The 24,799-nt window shown below is 42.5% G+C and overlaps 1 protein-coding gene across 3 annotated transcripts in view; it reads left to right on the top strand.

Annotated features, from left to right (window-relative positions):
• The window catches only part of syt1a (synaptotagmin Ia), a 137,392-nt gene that overhangs the window by 28,963 nt on the left and 83,630 nt on the right, over positions 1-24,799 (top strand). For 2 of the 3 annotated variants that reach the window (XM_053863121.1, XM_053863124.1), the window contains exon 2: positions 7,482-7,534. The gene's annotated coding sequence lies outside the window, so the exon portion shown is untranslated. Of the gene's footprint in view, positions 1-6,736; positions 6,756-7,481; positions 7,535-24,799 lie in introns of those variants that run through there. The other variant, XM_053863122.1, reaches the window with a different exon arrangement.

Raw genomic sequence — 24,799 nt, 5'->3', positions numbered from 1 at the left:
CCCTATTGCCTCCCGTAGAGTATTCCGAAGCCACACCAGATAACCAATAACCACGTGATGTTTCAGGCTTGCTCTGACTGGTGCTGCCTGAAGGCTTATCCAGCAGAGGTAACCATGTTAAACAGTGACGGGCAGCACAGCTTTCTGCGTTGCACTTATCTGCGCATCAGCCACTTGACACTGATGAAAACCTTCCCAGTAAACGTTGAAGGTCACCAGCCTGGAAAGTCAAAGGACTCGTATCGTCTGCAAAAAGCAGGAATGCAATGATTGCATCACCACAGAGTTAACACAGCATCAGGGCTGTGCTTAGAAAGCGTTTTCATGGAGAGCTTGATGCCTGATAAGACCACTCTTGAGAAATTTGCTGGGCTGATCCCAGGAGCTGATAATGCCAGCTCACACCTGCCGTGCAGTTTTATGTCCCTTTCCTTTACTTACACGTACATTACATAGTCTTATGGTCTTCTCCAAGACATGTCTTTTTTAACAGTTCAGTTTGTCAAAACTGATTTTTATCTTGCATGCTCAGACTCCTCCAAACTCCTCATTGCCTTGTTTTTTTTTTTACAGCCAAACTTCAGTGCGCTGTTTCTGCAGTTCCATCTATATATATTGAGTGTGACACATTCTCACTCTCATTGCATCAAATAGCCACAATTTTCAAGTGGACTTTTGCACAAGCAGATGTTTTCAGGAAAAAAAAGCAGAGTAAAGATAATTCTGAAAATGTTTGCATCTATACAAAAAGACATTGGTGCATAATCCATGTAAAATTACCAGTTTCACTGATGTGGCGGGTGAAGTTTGCAAATTTTAAAATCAATGTTTTAAAATCAATTACTATTATTAATATTATTTATTTTACATTTTGTTTGTCTTTACAGCTACAGAGGTTAAGCTGCTCTCTTGTAATAATTACAAATCTCGACTGTAGTGATAAGACGGTCTTTGATGTGTATAAAGCACTAAGCTGAGCAAATTAGAATAATAAATAAGGCATTTTTGTTGTAAAAAAAGAAGGAATTTACTATATAACAATGATCATCACTTAAGTAGGAATCCCTTGACATCACGGTAAATGTGTTTTTGTGTTCAGACCCTATAGAGGGGTGAACACAAAAACACAGAAATAGGTTCAGAAATAGGTCGTAAATATCTTGTAAAGTTGAATGAGGTGCCCAAACAGTTAATTCTGTTTGACCCTAGATCGCTAACGTTAAAATTGGTAACTCCATCATATCATAGATTTTACCTCTTTACCAAAAACTCTTATTAAAAATCTGAACTAGACATGCTATGCTTAGGTTGTGTGTGTGTTTGTGTTTATTTAGTCATTTTTAATTTTATTTTTCTTTGGTTTTTGTTTTCCAAATTGTGCTGAACAATTTGAAGCACCAGACGTTAAGCGCTGCGAACCTTGGTGCACCTTGGCTTCAGAGTCCCCAAGAATGCAAACCGCAATTTATGTCAAATGAACAAAGTAAAGACTGATTCAATTTGGTAATTTAACAAACAAAATTGGAAGTGGTTGCAAAAATATTAAGTCAACTACTTTGAAAAATCAGGCAGCTGACAGCTGTTTGTAATGCGCTGCACTTCGCTGCAAGATGGAAGTGGTGCATATATTCATGAGAGCAGTTGGACCTGTCTGAGGGTATTTTAATTCTGGTGTCACGTCCAATTACTCAACGCTTAAATGTAAAACCAACCCACTCTCATGGAGGAGAGATTACTGATGACAAAGATGTTCCGGGTGAGTGAGCCCAATGTGCTTCACATGAGCATCAATGGGAAATGCTCGACGTGGCACCTGTGGAGACCATGTCATGTGATGTGATTGCACAAGTGCCAAACCTAAGTGTTTTTTTTTGTGTGAATGTTGAATGTGAGAGGCTGAACTCCCCCTCACCCTTGAGATGAGAGAGAATATGGTGAGCTGTAAGGGTCAGTTGATATGCAGTTAAGTGTTCCCCATCATGCTGCCTCACAGTGTCAGCAAGATTCAACATCACACGTCTGTGAAAGGATGATGTTCATGCCCATTCATCGTCATGTTTATATGTGTTGTGGGGACATTTCATTGACTTTCATGTTTTCCCCAGCCTCTCACCCTAAACCCTCTTCTCTTCCTTTCGGCTTCTCCCTTCAGGGGTGGCCACAGTGGATCATCCTCCTCCATCTCACCCTGTCCTCTGCTTCCTCTTCTCTCAAACCTACACACCTCATGTCCTCCTTCACCACCTCCATAAACCTCCTCTTTGACCTTCCTCTCCACCTTCTGCCTGGCAGTTCCAACCTCAACATCTTCCTACCAATGTACTGTCTCTCTCCTCTGTATGTCCAAACCATCTGAGTCTATCCTCTCTGACTTTGTCTCCTACTGCTCCTGCTCACTCCCAGAGAGAACCTCAGCATCATCATCTCTGCTACCTCCAGCTCTGCCTCCTGTCTTTTTCCTCAGTGCCACCGTTTCCAAACCATTCAACATTGCTGGCCTCACCACCATTTTGTACACTTTCCCTTTCATCCTACCCTTTTGTCACACAACAGTTGAGTCCAAGTACTTAAAATCCACCACCTTCTTTATCTCTGCATCCTGTAACTTCACCTGTCCACTTGGGTCCCCCTCATTCACACACATGTATTTCGTCTTACTGACAGTTATTTTGAAGATTTAGATTTAATCCTCACAGGTAGGTGAATTACCAAGAATAGGTCACCACAGGTACAGTTCTACAAGTTTGCACACACCAACAAAACAAAACAAAAAAAAACTACTGCCTTCACTGAAGTACTTCTTTGATGCGGCCATTATAGATTTTCCAGTGAGATTGAGGAAGTGTGTTTTTGACAGAGAGAGAGGCATGTGTGGATTAGTTTAAGGTGCAGTCAATGCCTTTGTGGTGACCTCAGTCCTTGTGGCCATTTTATTGACTTTATCTTCATACAACTTTGTAAATAGAAGCATTTCAAGTTTGAAAAAAAAAAATGCAGTTGGCCCCCTTCAAGACAACAACAACCTGAGAGAGAATGTCACAATCCAGCAGTCAGTCGTGGCTACGGCCACTTTCCTTAATCTGGAAACAGATATTTTCTGCACAATCCGCGGAGCTGTGCGAAATAATGGAGAGCAAAGGTTGACAAGGATCAGCCTCCATTTGGGTAGAATATAGTGAAACACGTTCTTTACAGAAAGAAAGCAAGTGTTATTTATTATGTTTTTATGAGACATAACTCTCAGTTGGCTTACTTTGTGTCTTACATTGACCTTTACATGAAGACAGAAACACTGTAATTCAGATTTTAGTTGTAATAAAAATGGAAAAATGCTGTTGATATGCTGTGAGTCTAAACTGAATAATTTCAAATCATGTTTTTGGAGTCCGTCCTCGTAGATCTTTTGTAGTGTGGATTTCTCCCCTGAAATTCAAAGGTTGTGTGTTTTGACGTCCAAGGACGGAGCAGCAGAGGGACGGAGCTGGCCAGTGATGTGTCACCATCATGCAGAGAGACCATCTGAATGTTATTATGCCGTCTGATTTGAGTGCCAGCTTCAAGGGCATCTCACTTTACCCACCGGGACGTTGAGGATCAGCATACCACTCAGTTGGAAGCAAAACATTTTTTTTAATTCTAGGGAAAAACACATTTCCGTCTACTTACTGCGTTTTAATCAAGTTACTTCAGTTCTTTAAAGACTCTTGTCCATTAAGCTGCTGTAATGTTCTTGTGGAGCCCGTCTGGTGCTGAAAGATAATGCCACATTACTTTGGTTTCTCCATCAGAACAACTCTCCATGCAATGAAGAGGTGGCTGTTATTCAAGGTTCCTGTCATGACTGCTAATCTACGATGACCCAAGAGCAGATGATTCTAAACTCAGAGAACTCGGATGAGCAAGTTCTGTTAGCGAATAATTACAATAAACACACAAATCAAACACGAACAATAAGGTGAACTGAGGGCGACGACACCAGAAGCGTAGCGTGGAGAACAAACACGAACAGAGGGGATAAACCTGAAACAGAAAGCAGGTGTAAGAAATACAAGCCTGAAAATGGGGACAACTAAGAAACACTCAGATATAACTCTGATACAAAACTAAAGATGCTCGGTAGAGGTGAAAACAAACACTCTAACCGAGGAAATAACTAGCACACAGGCTGAGCTAAAGTAGCGAGTAACACAAACACTCGAGGAAGCTAAAGATGGGGAGCAAGCGATAGGAGAGCGAGATAGAGTGAGAAGAGAGACAAAGGTGACAGAACGAGGAGATGAACGCAGAGCAAAACAGAGAGATTAACTGGGTCACAAGCGAACAGAGCGAATTAGAGAGAGGACGTACCATGAGAACAAAAGACGATCATCTGGCAGTACATGCTGGTTCTCCAGGTGTATAAATCTCTGCAGAGGCAATCAGTTAAATAAGAACCAGCTGCACTGCCATGAAGCTGGAGGGGGTGAGAAAGCAAACAAGAAAACAAGGAAGCGGAACACAGGAAGTGACAAAGTAAAAGCACAAACTATGACAGTTCCAGCCAAAGTGTTTTGTGTGTTCTAAGCAGCTCCTGGAGACAACAAGTAACTCAATGCCATTCCTCTAACTGAAATCAGCCTCAACAATGGGGAGTCAAATCATCTTCAACTGAGGAAGGGCACCGTTGGCGCACCATCAGTGGTCAGTGGTTGGTGGTAGAGCAGCTCTTGCAATGGAATGACAAAAATAGGGTTTATTTGTTTAAAACCAAACAGACCATAGAGTCATTGTCTCTTCAATAGAAAAAAAGCAATGGCTCCGTTTGGGCCCAACGAGCGAGGTTTGCTGCTTCTGTCTTGCTCCTTGAAAGTCCGGTTTATCAACAGCGTTGCACCTGACGGCTCTATGTTCTCTGCGTTTAATGAAACCATTTCATCCTGCTTCAAAAATCTAAGGAACAGCGCTGAAGCCTGATTCGCATATTCATGGAACAACTTCACTCTTCATTTGCATGTGTTCACTTTGTGACTGTTGCTTTTTTCAACGCTGCAAAGCGACTGATTGGCAAATGTCACGCAGTCTGAGGCGTCACAGGCAGCGTCATTAGCGGGAACACTGTACGCGGCTCCACACCCTTTTTCAGCATCTGTTACTCAGCGATTATTAAGCCTTTGATGCAGAGAGAAAAATGTTGAGTGACAAGCCGAGCCAGGATCATACGATGAATGACAGCAGAGGCTCATTTCTTCTTCTTTGCACAAAAGCACATGGCAAACAAAACATTGAATTATTTTCCGCCGCGACACTAAACAGACTGATGTGCTGGAGTGACTTTGTTCATGTTTATTCCCTTATTTGTGCATCGACTAGATGACGGCTGAATGCCGATGCGTTTAGGACACTTGACAGCGCTTCTCATGGTCATGTCAACATCAGACATGCTTTATTGCATTTTCTATCTGGAAATATTTTTGTTGTACTATATATAACAGATAGATCATTGTTTATAATATTCTACCAAAAAAACAAAACCTGCAGCTGCTGGCTACAGTTCATAGCTTTATTAAAATACACGTCTCAAATGTGCAGCAAGTAGTCATTTTAAATGTGGTGACAGCTGCGAAGATTGAGGAGCTTAGGTCTTTGGGATCAGTCATCCATATGAAGGGACGGATGTCAAGGGAGGTGACTATGCAGGATGGGTGGGACAGGTGGCGAAGACTTTCAGGGGTGACAGAAGAGTAGCTGCTACAGTGAAAGGGAAGCTTAATGTATCTTTTAAAGCAGTGGCAACCAACCAGTCGATCAGGATTGACTGGCACATCATTGTCCCTTTATAAGTCGCTCGCAAGCCGCCGTCACGTCAGAATCATCCCAATCTATGTGATACACAGCTGCAGTGAGAGATGAAGTGAACAGGCCTTAAGCCCCTCAAGAGTGCATCTTGAATTGTTCGTGAGGCTGACGCTCCTCCAATGTGACCACACGCTTTAGCAAATGGCTAACATGACAGTTTATTTTAAAAAACCTTACAGTATTTTTAAAAACCTATTTACAGTACGATCGTCGTTGTTTCATAGTTGCCTTAATACTAAATGCTGTATGAAATAAAAAAATAATAAAACAAATAAGTGCGCATTTATTACAGGATCCAGTGCAGCAAGTTAAAATGATGTTATTACGTTATTAATGTTGTGGATTGGTCAACACAATGTGTAAAATGAAGATGAGCGAATGTCAACAGGGAGGAGAGCAAAAACTAAATCTGATGTTTGAAGTAACAAATCTGAAATAACTCACCTGACAGCCAAAGATGTAAATCACGGTCTTCATGATAGGGTGGCGCGGAGCTCAACTCCACTTGACACCTGCATAATGAACATTTCAGCAACAACAGATAAAAAGATGAGTGGGTGAAGCAGACAGTGTCATATGGCTGTCTCATGACGGCCCACAAAAACACACAAGCCCCCGTGCAAAGGCTTGGCAGGACGGAGGTGTATTCATCTTCTGTCTGCTTGCTAACAGCCGGGTTGCTATCCTCCTGCCAAATTATTTAGGCCAACTTTGACTGTGCCATGGATTCGACTGTTGTCATAGCTGCCAGTCTGGTTAGAAGGAAGCAAACAGCTTCAGCAGAACAATGCAAGCAGCCCCACCGGCCTCCTCACTCTCCACAGGAGTATGAGATTCATTGTACGACCCTTGCTTCTGGGTGATATCTTCACACCGGATATTGGCCCTGCGTCCCGGCTGCTGCTCTGGATCCACCATTGGTCTGTTCTCTTCATCTTCTTAATAAATAGATGGAAAGATCTACACAGCTATATGAGCTCGGGATTGTTATCGATAGTGTGTGGTGTTCTGATGTTCCTCCAACTGCACTAAATATTGCTGTGTTTTTCTGGGCCAGAGATTTGACGTGGGTGGTCACTTGTTCATTTCACTTGCTGTCATTTAATGTTATCTCATTTGCTGCCGCTTATCTTGTCGGACAGTCGCTTCAGAATATTAATCCGGATGATCTTGGTAGAAAACTTGTTTGGTTGAAGTGATTCATTGGTTTGAATGAAGACTGAAGTATCTTTTATTTTTCCCTTACTCTGAAATAAATGTTTATTGACATGCAACAGGGTAAAAAAAGAGAAATTCTGTCTTATATGTTTAAATTCTTCTTGTTTCTATGAGTTTATAATGAACTGTATAGTGTTAGACACGTAAATCTGTCCCAATGACATGATGACACATTACATATTATAACTAATTATATTAACCATAAAAAAAGAAAAACAAGTAAAAAAAAACATTGTTATTCAGTCATTTTAACTGTGAATTGATGGGTGGAACCAAAGCATTTCCTGTCAGTATGATACTGACCTCTAGAGGGCTGAAGTTCTATATCATGTCATTTGACAGTTGTTTCTACTTTTGTTGGGAGCTTGCTGCAGTAATAATCAGTTACACCTAGTGATGACACTAACTCAGAGTTGTCTTCTTTTCAGATCCCGGTTATTTTCCAAAGAAGACTGGAGGATCTGCATTGCGTCCACTCAATGTAAGTGTCTGACCAATATTTTGAATAAGTGCTTGGTTGTCCGATCGTCCACGTTACTCTGTCCATCACTTTAAATAGTCAGTCCCTCCAGAAAACCACAATGTTGCCATCACAACTATTAATCCATTGATCCATTATTAATGCTTGACTTCTGTGAGGTGCTACCATATCACTTTAGTCTCTTTTCGCCCACCCCTCTTCGCAGCACGTGTGTCATCATATTCACTCCCGCCTTGTTGAGCTGGAGTCATGAGCGACGCTCACCGAAAGTGCTGCCAAGGGTCAAGATTCGGATGTGAGCAATTCTCTCCAAAGTCAGATAAATCATATCTAATAACACATTTGGTGATGAAAGGAAACTTTGATAAAAGGACAAAGAACAGGTGACTGTATCAGAGGTCGCGCACATTGACATCTACACAATGTCCTTCCTTGCTTACTGTGTATGTTGTTTGAACGAGTCTTGTGACGCTACTGCCACCTGTTTGTCCTTTGAGCTCATTTGAATCTTAATCGTATCAACTATATTTCAACTGCTTTGTATTTAAATGGATGAAGTAAATGTAGCGCAGGAATGAGAGGTGTAAAAACTCAAAAACAGAAGCATCTCAGGCGAGCGGAGTGGAGGTGTGGAACGTTGTTTGACCCGTTTATACAAGAAAGCAGTGTAATGTGCGTGGTTTACAGCTTGTTTCACAGCCCCAAATTTCAATTTTCCTGCCATTGGGATAAGTGGGATGATTATGTTTGCTGAGAACAACATCTTCCCCTCTGACGCATGAAGACAATATCAATCAAAGCAGCCCGTCCTGCAGGGAGTTGGGATGTTTGATGGCCTCGAGTCTCATTTCAGATGCAGACATTGTCCTGTTGCTTCCTTTAATGAGATCTGGAGGCGTGCAATCTAATATTCACCAGCGAGGCCCCAGCTTGGCCCCCAGAACTGCAGCCCTGAAGAGGTAATTCAATGGAGGGAAGTCAGCCAAGATCAGACGGGCTGGAGTGGTCATTCAGTCAAGAGGACCAGAGGCATTTGTCTTCTTCATATTCAACAAGTCACGTCGCTTTCATGCAGAATATACATATACTTGGCTGAATAAAGCATCCCGTGTTAGATCTATTACAGCAGCTGGAAGAGTGACAAGTTAAATTACAGTTAATATCTGGGACTCATTGGCAGATTGATGGCAGGATTTTATGTAAACCAGGTTTTGCTCCTCCGTTTCACTCAAACAAATGTCACATCCTTTAAGTCTAGTGGGTGGAAACAGCTGGCACGTGTCTTGAACTGACACTCCAGAGTCAAAAAAAGTTCTGTTTTTTTGTTTACAGTAACATTGTACTACAACAATGCATATTTTTTGTCAACTGAACTAATGTATTTGAGATCATAGTGATATATGCTATGTATTTGAACATAGATGTGTTTAGACCAAAACAAAACTCCTGAACAGTTTTTCATGAAAAGCAAGAGAGAGACACGAGAGCAAGAGAGAGCAAGGAAAAACACTGCGTTCTTGTCTTCATGGGCGCGGAGACGCCGGAATTACTCATTAGCCGAACGTGATTTTTGCAAGGCGACGCGTCTTATTACGGTGATGAAGCTGCTGCGTCTGTCTCAGCTGTCAGCTGTGATTGATGCACTGGTCACTTCCCGCCTTCTCCTCCTCTCGTCGGCGCCTCATACCCGATCATGCACTCGGGAAGCGCTTTTTCATTGGCTATCTTAGAAAACTCTTTAGGGCATGGAGTTTAGAGTCTATACTTCAAGTTGCAGACATCTGTCTTTCACTCTTCATTATGTCATTCATGCCATGACCAACATTCAGTGGTGGCGCTGCTTTTCACACATTCTTTCACGCAATGCCGCTTGATTCATGTATAGCCAGGGTTAAAGCAAGCTCATGACCTAATGCAACATTCTGTGGAAGTCAAACGTGAGGCATGGAATAGCCAGAGAGAATTGAGTGATGCAGAGGAAAGGCATATCAGTGCGTTGTTGGTTCAAATAATGGAACACTACTGAAGTGGATCGACTGTGGTGAACCTTGGGTGTTGTCAAGAATCAGCTCAAGCAGTGCAACCATCTCAACCCGTAAATGTTGCTGTGCGGTGTTTCAGTCCGCTCCACATGGGGCTAAGTAGCCATGTTGCTTGATGACCCGTAAAATAAAATCTTTGTCCCACAGTGGTTGTGTTGCTAAGTGATGCTGACTTGCACAATGAGAATCTGCAACAGACAACTATTTTTAATGTATTTTTCTTAGTCATTAAAGCATGAGATCTCGCTTCACTGCTGGTTAGAGGCAGCAACACAATGAGAATGTTTCATATAGATGAAGCTGAACCTGGAATTAACATGGCACAGAACATTTAAATCTGATGAAAACATGAATTGATTATTTATTTATTACCTTATTATCAACAAGATTAAAAACGAATTGCGATTTATTCTTTCAAGGCAGCGTGAACTGCAGTTTATTCCGACTGTTTGGTGCGTTTAGGGCATGTGGCGCCTGCTTGAGGCTGTCACAAAGTATTTTTTAATCATCGTATGTGATGACCCACCGCTGTCTGCGGTGCTTTATGATTCGCTCATGTCGAGAGGAAATGAAAATCCCTCTGGATAATCTCAAGAGAAGGAAACACATGAAAGACTTCAGCCTGGTGTATTCAAAATGGCTACTGGGGAGCCATTTCCCTCAATGCATCAAGTCCCCTGGCACCTCACTGTTGATCGTTCCTTTGTGAGCCAAAGTGTCTTAGACACATTGCGGTCACTGTGGGCTGGAGGAGATATGACAAATGCAAAAGAGCGACCTGTTTTTTTTTTTCTGTCCCTCCCTTGAGAGGAGATTGTGCAGCTTGTTGACGGTGATGAACTCAGTTGGGTGAGACACTTTGATTTTTATTTCCAACACTGTCATGCTTAAAATGCAACACAACATTTACTTAAATCCTTGTGCTTTCTGTGTCATGCATCATCTATTCTCTAATACCAAGTTCCGCTCAGAGTCTAGGACCATAGAACAAGACACATCCAATACATCCAAGATATATATATATATATATATATATATATATATATATATATATATATATATATATACTAATGTCAAGCCACTAGTTCTGATCAAAAATGGGGAGGTAGGTTGAAGAAACATGAAGGAAACCTGGAAGCTACTGAACAGAATGGTGGAAAATAAAGTGGTCTTTTCATTTGCCAAGTTCTGACAATGATTCAGATGGCAGGATTGAAAAGAAAAAACAATCACTGAGGAATTTACTGGTTACTGAGTCAACACTGGCTCTATGCTCACTTAGCATTTTCAGGCTCAGACCGAGGGGAACTTGCTTACATGATTATTATTACAGCCTGTTTTGGGGAGGTGCTGTGGGGCAGCACTTGGTCCAGTCCTGGACATGGTAGCAAAATGAGATGTCAGAGGCCAGTGATGGAACTGACCCCAGTGGAGTGAAGAGAAGCGCATTTACTGTGACATATAAGGTAGAAGTGGAGCACACGTGTGCACACAAGAGTGAAACCACCTAATTTTCAACTGCACTGTTGGTCATTCATAGAGCCAGAAATGAAACTACTACTACAAAGACGCAGATATGGATAGAAGGCGTGGAAACTTCTGTCAACACATGCTCAAACTACCCTGACATGAATGTACACGCCAATGATATGAGATCAAATGTGGAACTCACTGTCTGCAGGTTAATGTGTGGCCATATTCTGTGTCATGATGATCTTATGCCCATATAAATATTCAGGCACTGCTGTACGGACACTTTGCTTCTCTCCAGACAAACAGTCTTTGCACAATCAGAGCCTTTGGCTTGCATGGCGAGCCGTCGAGGACGCTTGAAATCAAGATAATAAACTGGCAGGAGATTCTCAGTCAAAACAGCCCATTACACCAAAATGTCAACGTTTGAAGAAATGCTGTTTTCAATTTCCCTCCTGCGTTCATTCTGTTTACGTAAACAAATATGAGTGTGATTTCAAACTCTGGTTTTCACATGAGTCAAAGCTCGCATCAGCGCTTGCTGCACTGAACCACCACAAACATCTGAGCAGGAAGATGTGCAGTCATCTTGTCAGCGGGCACTTAATGGATTGACTGGTTGAATTTTTGGAACAATTGAGTTGCCTCTCAGCGTCTGAGCAGCCCTTGGCCCATTTCCCCTTCTCACTGCCATAATGACTCACACTGAGGCCGACATAATTGCACTGAATTGTGTGTTTAGCAAAATTAATCTGCCAGGGAAACATTTGAACAGAGCACCAGTGTTAACTTCCTCACCGTAAGGATGCTTGTTTGAGCTAAAGATTTGACAGCTTATGATAGGTCGTGGGCTGGACCTCAGGCAGGCGCTCTCCAAAACATGTCTTTTTTCAAGGCACTTTTGTGCCTTTTGCTACTTCAACCCATTAAAACCGGAGCTTTTCTTTTTGAGATAGAAATGACCTTGAAGGAAAAAGTCTATTATAACTAATATATGTCAGATTCCCATGCCAAATGGAGTTCAAAACTGTATTATACATATTGCATGTATGCAAGTATCATTCTCAAGACTTGAATATAATTTTCTTTCTCTGTTCTGTTCTCATTCAGGAGTGGGACAACTCTCGTGTCTTTGTATATGCTTGCCTTCCTTCCTTCCATTTTCCCTCTGACATGGGTCAAATGTTGTTGTATTACTACAAGATTGCGTTCCTCAATGTGGCTTGTTGTTTCAACAAACATAGTACCACGGCAGTGAAAAACAAAATGAAATCTGCACATATGTATTTTGGGGCTGAAGCTCCGCCGTGAAGGCATCAACTGATATCTATAACAGGGTTTCCATCCACATCTAATTTTCAGAAATAGCGGGAAAAAAACAAACATCGTGAATGCTAGATATAAAAAAAAAAAAAGTCACTCTTGGAGGAGGTGAATTTTCAGTGTATGGATAAAAAGAAATGACGTCTTTTTGCCATGGAAACAGGTTTTGCCTCTGCTTTCTCAGAAGTCGCCACTTCACATCAAATGAGTGTACATTCCACGATAACTGTTCAGGCTGTGGGCCACACACATGAACTCAAAATCTTCACCTACTCTGTCATTATAAGCAGCAAATGATCGTTGTCATGTGAGCGGCACACGCTTTTCAAAGACGCCAGTCTCAAACCCAGGTGTAACGCATCCACTGAACGTTTATTTCCTCAAACCCCGATCAAACATGAACTGACGGAATTTAAATACAAGCTGGTTACAGCCATTCAGCAGGAAGCAGGTGACCACATGGCTGCTGAGAACCTTGAACGCTCTCCCATGTCTCTCATGTCTCTGACTCATGTAATAAAAGCTGAATCGCATCGTCGGTTAACACCGGCATCTCTTTGCTACTGATTTGTTTCGCTGCAGTGCTCATTTTAGCTCAGAGGCCACATTTGCGCATGCGCTGTACTGTGCATTACGGCACCTCTACAGTCCTGGCACGGGATCATTTTAGAGAGTTCTGGATGGCAGAAACAGCTCAGTATTAACGGAGCACTTTTTTGAAACCGGCATGGAAAAAAATGGGTGGCTCCATGTGGACAGAGCCTAATGCTATTTCAATTGGAAAACTGCAAAGAAAGTTAGCAGACTATGTTGTTTGCTTTGTGGCAGAGAGACGCTCTATGATGACATCATCTCATGGAGCACTCATGGCGTCATTTACATTCAGATGGATTCCGACCTTCTGAGGCAGCTGGAGTTGCAGCTCTCTCCCGGGCCAATAGTCCTCTGGGCTGCGTTTATGACCCTCGTGATTCTTGTGTGATTCCCCCGGACACTTTGCTGTGATTCAGTTAGTGCTCTCCAGTGAGGATGCCTCCTCGGTGAGGTGTCCTGGTCATGTCAGACTGGGAGGACTCATAAGAACAGATCCAGAACCAGACATACTGCCGTCAACTGAGCTTGAGGGAGTTTATTTTTCACACCCCCTGTTGAATATGATTCATGTACCCCATCTGGAGCAGTGAATGATGATAAGCGAGCCCGATTCTTCACCGAGAATCGGTCTGAAGATGAACCCCACATGGGCTCATTGTTCACTCAAGTTGCAAGTTAAGCGAAGTAGTGTTCAGACCAGTTCCAGAGAGTCACTTTGTCTGCCAAGAAGGAGGTTTTTCATGCAGCATTGTTCTCATAACTGCTGTTCATTTTGTTCATAACTGCAGTTCTATGGTGTGTGTTGGCAGCGAAAACGCCGCTGAAATTCATTAAAAACATTATTGTGCACCAAAAGGCATGGATTTGATTTGAAAAACCATCTCTCCCTAAAATGGCCGGTGGCTGTTTATTGCTGGGGATTTCTTTCAGGAGAGATTTAATCACTATTGTGCTCATGGTGTGTGGAATCAGCCCAGACTGGAGGGAAGCGTTTGCTTTCATCAATGCACTGAAGAATATTTTGGGCAACGTATCAAGGTCTTCCAAACTCGAAGACCAAGGTATAAAGTTGGCTGAGTTAATTGGCGAGAACGCTGGCATGAATGTCAGTCGAATTTGGCTCGTGTTTCGAACAGTGTCCTTGTTTCGTCTGTCAGAAATGATGTAAGGCATTTGGCTTTCTGGACAGCGGACCACTCAACTCACGAGCGAGGGTGCATTATTTTTATGAAGACGTTGTCGAACGTCAAACATGGTGCTGGGTCTAACAAAGGATTAGAGACTCCTGATGGCAACCAGAGCCAAAGAACCCAGATGCTTGTTTAATGCTGGGCTGGCTCACAGTCAGCTGTAAATTGAACACGGGAGTCTAATTCGGTGTGTCTGTTTGTTGTGTTCAAACAGCAGTGAACCTTCTGTCTGCATGGATTCATCACCCTCACCGCCTCCATCTCACAAGCCAGCCCTCAAGTTTGCCTTGTGATGCATGGGACACCACTTTGGTTCAACTGGCATTTTACAGGAAACACTTTTCTTGCTGTCACTTCACTCAGTAATTTTACATTAAATATTTTTTTCCTTTAGCGCCGTGTCAAAGAAGGCTCCCAACGAGTTGCTAGGTAACAAAAAAAGTGCTATTTCAGAAATCTGCCGGCAGATTTTCACACCTCTAAGAATAAAGTCTGTGCCGATGAGCTGCTTTGTTCAACAGATAGGATGACTAAGTCTGCCACACAATGCCGAAAATCTTATCTCTGAATACATTGTGCGTTCAGTGCCAGGGGAAGAGCAGCAACTGTAGCACATTCTGAAGAGTCTGGAAATTCACCCATGCACGATTGACATGACACTGTAATTGTTGGAGGTGCCACTTCACGATGGGACCTTCTTACAGAGGCCAAACAAGCTCAGCAATGCTTTTACCGGCAGAGTTCGTAAATGCACTCGTGTCCCGCCGGTGTAATCGTCCCAGCAGGGTTCAAGCCGACACAACCCCGGTGCAGCCAACATGGTCTCCTTCAACATCCTGGCGGAAGATAAAGAAAATGACGGCAGTTAGTGCTTTCTTTTGCCCGAGCACACTTCGTCCCCTCAGATTTGAAGATAAAAATGCAGCGGTTATCCTTCAGGGCAACTACTTTTTATAAAAGCAACTAGGCAGCAGGAGCAAATGACAGCTCAGTTGGATCCTGAACGAGCCAAAATCAATGGAGCCTTCCTGCCCTCTGTGTCAGCCTCTTCGGTGGCTTGTTGAGAGATGACGCTGGAGGGGTGCATTAGGCACAGGCAATCTTCAACTACACGTCCAGTTCATGATTCCTTATATATGTGCGGAAGCAGAAATATGAATGGAGCAAGGATCTGGGCTGGCGCACCTGGAGTTCAAATGTTCATGCCGTGGCTGTCTATGGGATCAGACCCAGGTGAAATGTGTGCTGGCTGACAGAAGGCTCGGAGACAAGGTTAGTTTAAAGATTTAAGAAACAACGAAAGTTATACACAGACAAACAGATGCGATGAACCAAGCGCACTGGAACCAGAACACGTACCAGGAAATACGCACAAGGTCTGGGGAAAAACCTGCAACAGAAAAGAGGCGAATTATAATCAAGCCTGACTAAACAGGGAGAACACAAACGCACTCGGGAATCAACTCGCGAGGCCCAATCAACAGAAAATGCTCGTTGGTGGAAAACACTCACGAGGAAATAACAATATATATCAGAAAACAAAAGTGAGATTTACAAAGCACTCACACTTGGATCGAGCGGAGAATAATCGTGGAAACAGAGAATGAAGCAAGGAGAGCGAGAACTAAGGAAGCGGCTGAAAAGGGAAACAAGCGCGCACAGAAGGTAAAATATTCAGAGAGGCAACACGAGAGAGTAGAGTCTTGGAAGAGTTTACCATAGGAACACGAAGTAACCATCTGGCGGCACAAGCTGGCGCCGAGGTGTTGATATCCATGAAGATTTGATTAGCAGATGAATGCCAACTGTGTCGCTTGGAAAGCTGGGGAAAAACAAGGAAACGGAAACGAGACCCAACCGGGAATCACAAAAATAAAAGCATGAAAAACGCAGACATGACATTTTATGTGATATGGATACATTGTAACTAATGGACTGAAAAGATGAAGACCGTCCTACACAGCAGCCACATTCTTTTAAATTCCTGATGCATGTCAATCACTGTTTACACAGGAGGATTGTAAGGTCCTTGATTCACTAGTCTGATTCTGAGTCCATGGAATTACAGTATGTAACCATAAGGGGCGCCGTTATCCTTAATTTTGCAGGATCATCGATCGGCCATTTCCTATTTTGGAAATCGATCGATCTTATCTACCTCTGTAAAGCAGGTCACTGTTCCTCCCGCTCTGCTGTGAGAGATGACTGTGTGATCAGCACGTCCACCAGGTTGTGCCTGATCTGGGCGTGTGCATGACCACAGCCACCTGCTGCTCGCTCCAGCAAACATATTGTCAGAGCAGGAGCATGATCCAAGTCATACAAGCCAACTGTGAAACAAGACCGTAGTCAAATCTATCACTAACACAACAAATCTAATTTGACACTTTAAAACTTGCTACCCCACGCAACATTTGGACCTTTGTTATGCTAAAGCTAAAGCTAGCTGGAGCGCACAGTCAGCATCTCTAATGAGCGGTAAGAGGGGCGAAGCAACAACAAGGAAACTCATGGAATTCATGGTATAGGAAGATCTGTTTTTGACTCGTTGATGACCAAGAAATGCACCACCTAGTCCCTGATATAATACGCAGATGTTTGTCTATAAGTAGCTATTTTATTGACTGCCTCACCGCCGATGTTTTAAAGGCGAAATATTGCGCTATCTAGAGATCATTTTTCAATATGTTTCAATAAGTTATTAAAAAAGAACACTGTAAACATCAATATTGGCAGGTCAGTTTTAACTTGCCAATAGTATTATAAAGCATGCACATTTGTTCGATTTTATTAGACTTGCATATTTGTACATTGAGATTGGGGTGCTTGCTGTTCAGCATGGAAACAGTGCCGTACAGCTGAGAGGGCTTTGCCAGATATGGAATGGGTTCGTAGGGGTTGAGGCTGTTCCAATGACACTTCAATGAGCTCCATTATCATGCACTGGAAAAACACTTACATTCTAGACCTCAAAGCAATTCGCTTGCTCAAACTTACCCTGAAATTCTCTCAAATCTTTGGCACCAAATCGTTCTTAATGATGCCCTGCCAAGTCGTAGCCCATGAAGCGCTTGAAATGAGACGTGCAGAAAAATATTTAATCAACCATTGTCTTGATTGCATTTCTTATGCAACACAGGTGCACCTGGCTCTTTCACTGCCGTCACCATGGAGATGAGCCCCCCAGCTGCTCCCCCCCGTTCGCTGGCCTACTTTAGTTTGCCTGCCCTTGCGAGCACATAAACTTGACTGCGACTCTTGCCTTGTGCCACAGAGGGCAGACACCGCTGATGACACATTACCACTCTCATTCCGCTGTGATGAATCTGAAGGGGGTGGGTCTGTCAGACAGGATCTCATCTCAACGGTATTTGTCACAAATGTGGGAGGACAAGGACGAATACTGGCCATTTTTGACAGTATAGCCCAGTAAAACAGCCACTAACAGAGCAAAATTGAGCCAAAAGACGCCTATGGGACCTAAATGAGTGAATTCAGTCACCATCCATCATGTGATAAGAGGAAACTGAAGAAACCGAGGTTGATTTTTCCAACATTATATATACAGGACTCTTTATTTGACTTGGGTCCTACTGAATAGAGACATGTGGCCTCATAAATGTACAGTATATTTACCCTGGTCATGCATGAATTGAATGTTCCTGTTTCAGATGTAGTAAAATGTTTTGTTTGAAAAGTAGGGGATAAGGTTAGCAGCCCTTAGCGTTCCAACATACAACACAAAAGTCCACTTGCAAATACTCACTGTTTGAGAGTGAGGATGTCGTGGAGAACATCACCAAAAACAATCTATGCTCTTAATGTTTACCATTACGTTGCTCCATGATTGTCATGATGGCTCAGGAGAACACACCCAAACGCTAAGATCATACCTGGCTTACAGGGGACTCGAGGACAAACAAGGTTAAATTTAACAATGTTTAATTCCGAGTTAACAAAGAAATAACAAACAGGAAATGAGGAACTAAAGGCGTTGCCACCAAAACGCGGAACGAGGGAAACACTCAAGGGCAGGGGAAAAACCTGAAACGGAGAAGAAGCGAATTACAATCAAGCTTAAACAACGGGGACCAGCAAATCGGATAAACTCATGAGGCCCAAACAACGAAAAACGCGTGGTGGTGGAGTACTCAAACACAGGCAAGGAAGAAAACAAAACGTGAGTACAAAACTTTCACATGAAGCACAAAGCTGATCGAAAAGGACAGAAGACAAACTAGGAAGTAACCAAGGAAGCGGCAGAAAAGGCACGCACAATAAAAAGTTATCAAAGAACGCGACAGAAGTCTCGAGGGGATCTTTACCGGTGAACGCCAAGCACCCATTTGGCAACGCAGACTGGAACCAAGCTGTAGAAATCAGTGGAGCTTGATTAGCCGATGTGTTCCTGCTGCGCTGCTGTGAAGATGGACAGAAAACAACATACAAAAAAACAGGCAGTAACAAAATAAAAGCACACAGAGACCAAACATAACAATGATGTCCTAGTAAGGATCTCCCAAAATACAAGGAAGGGGAAGCCATTCCTCCCCTGTGCTGCACCTCATCTCCTCCATTGGTGATTTACACACATGAATATTGGTGCAAAGAGCCTTTGAGCTATTGCCTGGAGTAGTCACTATGTGGGAGAGGGTTAAAGCTTACTGTCAAGTAATGACAGTAATGACAAGTGTGGTTACGTATCGCATAATATAAGGCGACGCAAGAAAGCAGCCCGTTGAATCCACACAAATGTGCAATGATCAGTTATTTTTTAAATCCCAGCATCAGCTAGACAGTATTTAGCTGCATGTACCGACTGTCTCTACTGAAGGCAAAAGACAAAAGATAGAAAATGAAGGCGTGATGTCTAAAACACACCCCATGTGTGGCATTGTCTGCGCCCTTTAGTTGTCCTGTGAAATCAATCGTGAGTGAGATACTGCATCTTGAGTCCTCAAGATCACAACATCTCTTTGTAATCTCGTCATTTAAGGACAGGGCATCCTTCCTCTGTCCCCTGGCAAGCTTCAGGCATGTGTATGTAGAGCAAGCCCGCTGCAGCTAGCCGTGAGAGCACCGCCTGCAGTGGATGGATAAACCATTGTGGGAAATGACAGGGACTCAGATAGGAATCAGCCATCCTCGGACAAGATGGAGACGGCTTCAAATGGCGCTCTGCCAACCAAGCGCACAAATATCTTTCAGAGTCCGGCAAATGCGTTGCGCACCAGACACATGTCCGCATCAATCATGATCACAAATGACCTGAACTGGAGTGGTCCATGAACAATGTGTCTATGTATTCAACGCTACAGATGTGGCGGCTTGATACAGTAAACATTGCTTAACCATGTGAGCTCCTCCATGCAGTACTCAGTGGTTTGACAAACTGGAGGTACCTGATGTATAGGACTTGATGCATTGGAGTGTTTTTTTTTTGTTTTTTTGGAAATGCCAGTCACAAAAGGAGACTGAATGAAAACTGAAAGACTGAAAGTGATTGTGATCGACCACTGTATTGTAAAAGATGAAAAGAACAAAAGGCGACTTGTGCGGAAAATGATTTGGTGTGATCATAACAAAAACGTCCTCAGCTGTTTAAAAACAAAAAGTATCACTTAAAAATAGGGTTTGAAAATCATGAGGTAGATCATAAGATGAGACAGGAAGACCCTTTCGTGTTAATCCTTCAGGTGCCATGAGGTCTGCAACATGATGTCTGAGTCTGATGGATTTTTAACACTGTCATCCATGTTGCACATGGAGCTCAGTGCCTTTCTCTAGCACACTTGCATTTCAACTCTAAAGTCTCTCCTGGCAATGACTCACCCTCAAAGATCCTTGGCACAAGCAAGTAAAAGTAAAGTAATGTCTGAGCATAATGGATGCAGAAACATGGCCTTGACTCTTGACTTCTATATATATATATATATATATATATATATATATATATATATATATATATATATATATATATATGTGTGTGTGTGTAACCAGAACACCCATGTTGCCCATGGAGCTCAGCTTGCGTTTCAACTCTAAAGTTTCTCCTGGCACTGACTCACCCTCAAAGATCCTTGGCACAAGCGAGTAAACAAACCTGCCTGTGTTCATCAACGTAATCTTGTTTGCTCAGGGCCGTGTCTTTGCTGGACAGCTCAGTGCCACACAGATAAAGACCTGTGCAGCTGAAATCGAGATCCTTGTTTGGGTCTTAAAGGAAGCCCTGGTGGGGGATTCACGCAGGATGACATGTGGTGACACAAGAGTAGCAAACCACAACTGACTCATGGTCGCTGGCGGAGCACGCCAATTCAAGGACAACTCAATCCGCTCTCTCCAGTGTTTATTTGTCAATAGCAACTGAAAGAAAATAGTGAATGGATTTTCATGAAATGAAAGTCAGTCAGTCCATGTAATGCCAATCTTCAAGATATTTTTGAGATAAACAGCTCAACTCTTTATTTTAAATCAGCAAACAGCTTCACATTTTGATGACTGTCAGTATGAAGGATGAAAAACACAGACCATCTGATGATGCGGCTCGTGACCATGAAAATGATGGATGGCCAATCGATCTTAAAACACTTACAACGCCTGTGGGCTTCGAAGATTTTGCTAGTGCAGTCGCCACTGTAAAGAAAAGCTGTCACATTACCAAAAACATATACAAAGAGTCAATTCAACACATTCTCCAACCATAAACAAACATGTTTGACCAGCAGAAGCTTCCTCCACGCAGCAGATGGCGAGCCTGGTGGAGACCTGTGTGCACAGAGGCTTGCCTTGTGTCGACGCACGACACACAAGGAGCATCGTTGTCGGGAGGCATGCTGGGAGACAGTTGCTAAGCAAGTCATTCTGCTTTGTAGCGAGAGATGCTGCGTGGAGACAAACTTCTCAGCCATTCATTCACAAATAATGTGTTGATGTTTTCAGCATTGAATTTATCTAGACTATTGAAATAACATGAACAAATGCATGTCATTACTAGACAATTACAGGCACTTCCATATTAGGAAATTAGAGTCCAAACATTATCTGTCATTTTTTGGGGCGGTTAATTTTAACATGGCTCACCACCACTGCAAGTCTTGTTCAAGCACAAATCTACTGTCTATCATCAGAATTTCTTCCTCCTTTATCACTTTCTTTGGAAGTGTATTGATGACTCACTCTGGCTGGAAAGCTTTGTGTCATGGACACTTAACTGTTTGTGAGTTATATAGATATTGACATGCTTTGTTGGTGAGCTGGTTCTTAGTGTCCTGTAGATATGTATTAAATTGGCTTTAGCTCCGATAAAGCTCTTATGGACCACATAAAATTGGCTTGGCGGGAGGGATTTGGCACCCCGGGTCATGAGTTTGACACTGGGCTTCATACCAGCTGCTGCTTTAACATATTGTTAAAACCAATACTGGAACTGGAGAGACGTCACTCACTCGGCAACCCCTCCCACATGCAGTGGCCACACACATAGAGGAACAGCGCACCTGCAACAGACACTCTACATTCACTCTGTACTCTGTTCACTTTGTATTTTTTGATAAATGGAAACTGTACTGCTTCTTTATCATTCGTAATGCGCTTGTCCTTGTACACAATCACCATCGAAACAACAGCAGAGTCTTTGCTCAACTCTCAATAAAACTTAGGTTCATCTGCCTCCAGGGTACCGATTTCTGTAACAATTTTACAGAAGTGGCGGATTGACATTTGGGAACATGTTCTCAACATTGTCTTTTGGTAATCACACAACTAAGTGGTGGTTACAACACCAATTCAGAGAAATTAAATTGCGCTGAAAAGTCACTAACAGCAAGTAAAACAGTTAAGGGGTTTCTCCTGCTGGTTTCAGATCAGTAAACGTGTCATATTCACAGTAGGATTGACGATGAGTATAATTAGGATGACTGACATGATGCGAAATTTATCAAGAACCTTGCCTTTGTCCTGAGCATCGCAAGCGCTCTCTAAACAACCCTGTCCAATTCAGAGAGAAATCTACAACAACAACGCTCTCAATGAATAACAAGGACCCCTGACTGATGCGGCACCGTTTTAGACCTGCAGTTATGCAACAGAAAACCATTCCCCGGCATCAGAACCTGGAATGACACTCATTCCGCTCACAGCATCCGAGATATCACACATGCAACATGTATAGAACAATCTCCAGGTTCAATAGCCCGTGGAGCTGCTTACCATGAGCCACAATCTCAAGATGGAAAAGCAGACCGGCAAAGAGCGAGTGCTGAAGCCGAGAAATGGGACTTTTGAAGATGCAATGTGCGTATGATGTTGTGGCAGATAAATTAGGTGATGAACTTTAAGCAGATGTTTATCAGCGTCAAGGATTTCCGGAACATGATTTAAGTTCCATTTTCAATCCCATTGACTATTCCATTTTCGATCCGTTGTTGAGAGCCATGTATCAGCAGAAAGATTATGTGCATGAAATCCATTGGAGAGGTTTTGAAATACAGTGGTACCTCGGTTGTCGACCACAATCCGTTCCAGACGGCCGTTCGAGAAGCGATTTGTTCGAAATCTGAATCGATTTTTCCCATTACAATGAATGGAAAAAGAAACAATGGTACCAAGCCTTAAAATAGGCTTTTGTAGGAGTGAATGTAGAGTGTCTGCTGCAGGTGCGCTGTTCCTCTATGTGTGTGGCCGCTGCATGTGGTAGGGGTTGCCGAGTGAGTGCCGTCTCTCCAGAAGTGAAGAGCTGCCCGGTGCGTGTCCAGCTCTGAATGTGCGCTTCTGTGCAGTTTGGCTGTGACAAAGTCATAAACCAAGTAACACTCTGTCCCAGACTCGCCTCATCCCTGTCTCAGCTCCAGCCCACAACAGGACATCAAACCCTGGAGTGCCCAGTGCGGAGACAGGAAAGGTTTTACGCCTCAATATGAAGAAAGAACAGTCAGTAAATGTAGCTAACGGGACACGTCTGCATACAGAGGCTGCGTTATACACAATAACAAAGCGTGTCGTGGGTCAGCTGATCGGTCCATGCACGTGATGTTTTTTCCGACTTTTTTCGGGGGCGTTCGAATTCTGCATTTTCGTTCGAAATCAGAAGCGAAAAAAATCTAGAATTTTTTTTTCAAACTCCGATTTGTTTGAAGTCCGGGACGTTCGAAAACCGAGGTACCACTGTATTGATTTTTATAGGCAAATAAACTTCAGACCAATGAAACCAGAGATGTTTAATATATTAGTTGACGTTTAGTATTTAGTAGTTGCGCTGATCTATGCCCCAGCATTTCCTCAGGAGCTACAGCCGCACCAGCTAGATAACTCTGCTGGCTAGTTTGTTCGCCAATTCCAATCAAGTGACGACCCCATGCGTAGCGTATAACATTTTATGTTATACTTGTTATATGTTATATATATATTTTTATGTTTTATATGTTAATGACATGGCACACTGGCTGTACAATAAGAGACATGTTTCTGGTGCTGCACGATATGGCCATCTTGTTGGAGTCTATAGGACACGAAACTGAGACTTTGAAAATGAGTGTACAATCTTGTTCATCTAGTCTGTTTTGGACATAGTTGAGGTGATGCAGTGGCCAGTAGCGTGCAAGTGGATATTATTTTTCCAGCTGTGGTGTCATAAATAATGGTATTATGAGAGGTATTGTTTGGAGTCTGGCGTGATAGGACATCACTGAAGGCCTAGGTGTGAAATGCACAGCTAGAATTTGCTTTTCCAAATGTCAAAACTTGCTCAATTCTCAGTGACCAAGAAATCCTGGCAACCTTTTCTATAGTTGGAATCCCTTAGGGGAATAAAAGAGAAATACTCAGAGAAAATCATAGTACACCAAGAAGCAGGTACCATCTCTACACAATCATTTGTGCTGATGGCTGCTGACACGTCATTCGTGCAACTATTCACTTGCTAAATTCTAATATCACATTGGCTTGGCTCATTGTGTTCAGCAATACATGAATATTGAACAGAGCATTTACAAAGATGAGTCATCATGGCTTTGTTCACTGCTTGGTCCATGACTGTTACCGGAACTTCAGCCCCAAATAAAATGGCCACGTGAGAACAGCTGCGTTAGAAAGGAAGTACAACGATTCTATCAACAAATAAATTAATACTACTTTTACTTCCAGATTCTTCAGACTTGATAGAAACATATTAAATGCATAACAATGTATCCAAGAAAACGATCTTTTCCCCTTTGTTCTTTTGTCCTGGTGACATGGAAAAACAAATATTTCTGTTGGTCTCATTATATTAAAGAGACAGAATACACAACCCATAAAGGCTGACAATTCAGGTAGCAACAGTGAGAAAATAAACATCATTATCATTATTAAAACAACCTGTAAAGAAGATAGATGTTAAGCTTTTCTAATTCATTTCAAAAACTGCAGTTTTCATGAACAGTTCTTAATCTTTTGAACCGGGTTCAGTGGAAGCAAGTATGTAAATACGGCATGAAAAATAATTTTACATGCATCTTATTTGAATAAAAATCATCATAAAATTATAGACCAAACATCGAAGATGAATAGGCAATTTATTTAAAAAAATATTCAGAATTTTCTCTCAACAAATTTTGATGATAATACTAAAATGAAAAAGAAGACACAAAGGTTTAGTCATGAAT

Source organism: Synchiropus splendidus, chromosome 4 (assembly GCF_027744825.2).
Source record: "Synchiropus splendidus isolate RoL2022-P1 chromosome 4, RoL_Sspl_1.0, whole genome shotgun sequence".
In the NCBI taxonomy this organism is placed as follows: domain Eukaryota; kingdom Metazoa; phylum Chordata; class Actinopteri; order Syngnathiformes; family Callionymidae; genus Synchiropus; species Synchiropus splendidus.
The sequence above is the reverse complement of the archived record's forward strand: the minus strand, read 5'-3'. Positions and strand labels throughout refer to the sequence as shown.